This window comes from Sinocyclocheilus anshuiensis, unplaced genomic scaffold (assembly GCF_001515605.1).
Source record: "Sinocyclocheilus anshuiensis isolate Anshui unplaced genomic scaffold, SAMN03320099.WGS_v1.1 scaffold1546, whole genome shotgun sequence".
NCBI classification, from domain to species: domain Eukaryota; kingdom Metazoa; phylum Chordata; class Actinopteri; order Cypriniformes; family Cyprinidae; genus Sinocyclocheilus; species Sinocyclocheilus anshuiensis.
This window is the reverse complement of record NW_015547737.1, coordinates 444,901-447,979: the sequence shown is the minus strand read 5'-3', so window position 1 is coordinate 447,979 and position 3,079 is coordinate 444,901.

The window sequence follows — 3,079 nt, the reverse complement described above, 5'->3', positions numbered from 1 at the left end:
TCTGCTTTTTTAGCTTGCTGTAGAAAACTGCATTTGGGTTTTTGTTACTACATTTATTTAAGGTAATTTATCAAAATTATATTATCTCAATTTAGACTTTTACACTGGGAGCTGCCAAAGTTGTTGTTTTGGTAACAGTGAATCAATCGTACGATGTTCGTCAAGTGCACAAAGCAAGCCGTAGCATATCCAAGAAGAGACAAGTTCAGCTTAATTAAAAATAAAAATAAAAGAATATCATTCACATATACCAATACAGTAAAACCGAGCCAAGCATTGAGCCAAAGATGTGCTAACCTGTCGAGAAATCTGTACAATAGGCTCCAGTATTTTGAGGATGTTGGGGGAAAAACAATCCAGTCCAGGGAGTTTGTTGGCCAGGTTTGGCTTGGAGGATACTTAGGTTTGTGCAAGGCACTATGGATCCACCAGGGGGCGCTCAATTAATTCCCCGAAACACATTGGAGAGGCAACGAAAGATGCGAAATGCTTTAGAGATGGACGACTGGCATCCAAAGACATCGTCCATCCATTTTTCTCGTACGATTAAGCTAGCAGTGGATAAAATTGATGCTCCTCCAATAAACGAAACCCAACGCTCACATCTCCCTGAGGAAAAGAAAACGTTTCTATGGCACATAGGATTGTCCGCAAGAGTATTTATGAACGCATGTGTAAGGAGAGGCAGGTGAAGTCCGTGTTTACTATAAACTATGGCATTGATATAATTTTTTTTGTTCACATTAGAATACACATGGAACAAAAAAAGACATTGACAATCACATTTGGTGCAAACAAACCATAAAAAAAAAACAGTGTACAAAGTTTTTGTATGTGAAACTACTGAACTCGGGGCATTAGAAAGTTTGTTTGGTGAGATACCGCAGTGAGTGAAGAAGAGCTGTTTCACCAAGTGTATCACAAATGGTTGTACACCCACTCTAACTAGCCAATAAAAAAACATCGCATAATGTTTCGTGGGCATTTTTGCGCAACAAACTGTGATTCAGTAGTCTCTCAGGAAGTGACTTGAAAGGTTAAATTGAGTTTAAATCACAGAAAACATACAATGTTTGCGAATTAATGACAAGTGGCTTTACGAATTTTTTTGTATAATTCAAATAAGTACCTCATGTAATAGACAAAGAGATAAAATGCTGTAATACCTCATTCAGATTAGCAGAGCCAAACAATGTACCGTAAAATAAAAACCAGTTTTCCCCACACACTTCATGCTATAGGCATCTTTTAACGTTGTACTTTAGTAATACTTCAAGATAAACTTTAATTTTATCTAATTTTTCGTAGCGAAACTGGCACTGCGTATTTCAAATTATTCAAAAGACAGACGTCACCCGTTAAAGTGAATCTTTGGGTTCTAAGCTTTCTCCAAAATCAAAATCGAATAAAGGGGAACAAGGGGAGTGATCCATAATCGTTGCGAGAGAGAACCTCTAGTGGCCGAATTTGGGATTGCGGACATGGTTTTAGCTGTTAAAGAAATTCGAACAACTAAAGAGAGATGCACTTGGCTCTAAAAAATGTCTAAAAATATACTGAGGTAGACTGTGTCCAAACAACCAACAGAAAGACATTAGCACTAAACCAACTGCGTTTGCGAACTCGCCAGCTGTATCTCTCTTTAAACAAAAAATAAACAACTAAAAGACTAGTTTTACCCGCCTTAGAGTATTGTAATAAAAGCTAGCAGGGATTTACATAATTATGAGGATCATAAAATAAATAAAATATCAATATTTGCCTTTTCAAAGATATGGTAATCTTGTTATTTAGCAGAAAAAAAAATCTGACGTCTGCTCCATTTTACAGGAAAAAAACGGACTTTCTTTGCAATAGTTTTCGAACAGCTACAAGCAAGTTTGATTTCTTCGATTCTACTATGTACATCTAAGATAAAGCCAATGGGACCAAGAAAGGGAAACATTTTTTATCAGCCTATGGTACAAAAATGCGAGAAAGATGAGGAAAAAAACATGAAATGGCAAAAACACTTAAAAAAGCTTGCGTGAATTTCAGCCTCGTTCTGTGGCTTCCCTCCCAAACTACCCACAAATAAATATACATACACAAATATACACGCACATACATGAAATGTGCACATTTTTTGATGACGACAAGCAAGATCCAGTAAAAACGCCATCTCTGAGAGAAGGCACAAAGTTGAGGAATTATGCATCTGCCTATGAAAGCTGTCTGCTGTTTTTCTTTAAAGGATTATTTGGGAAAAAGCGGCGTCATTCTGACAGAGGAGGAAGTTTACTTTCCCTGTGGTCTTCTAAGACTTCCCTTTCTCAGAACTAGAGCGTAAATGCCGTTATTATGCGAAGCCGTGCGAGATCTACACTCACCTTTGATACTTTAACAGGTACCGGAGCCTGATCGGGGTTAAATTACAGGAATGTTTTTTGATCTGATTCAAATATTGCCAGGTCGAATATTTCTGCTGTCAAAAAACAAAGAACCTAGAATCCCTAGGTAGAGCTTATTTCTCACAATAAGATCCTAAATCCCCCTGAAAAATCAGGTAAATAGTCAATTGAGCCAAAAACAACCTTTCATATCCCACGGAAGAAAATGCTCCGAAACATTCCCAAAACATTCTCCACAACAGCTATCGGAATCCCAAAATTTAACTGAGGAATATCCAACAAAAATCCAATTTATAACAGGAAATTGGAACGTTTATTCCCTTGAATTGAGCAATCAAATATTTATATTTTTAAATAATAATAACAATAATAATATTTAATTATTATTATTATTATTCATTATTCCGAAATGAAATTGTAATTTTTATCATTTGAATTTAGGCTAAACCAAAAATGCTCCCCACTGTACGCTGGAATATCACTGTGAGTCAACTTGCATGTTAATTAATAAGACATTAGACATAAAAAATAAAACAGCTCATGAAAAGACATTGTTGCAAAAAATATTGCATAAGCAAAGCCAATGAAGACATTAGAAAAAGACATTAGAATTATGTACAAAAGTTCAAATGTTGTGAATAGTATATTTAAAATACTGATACCAATCAATATTTAAATATATATATATA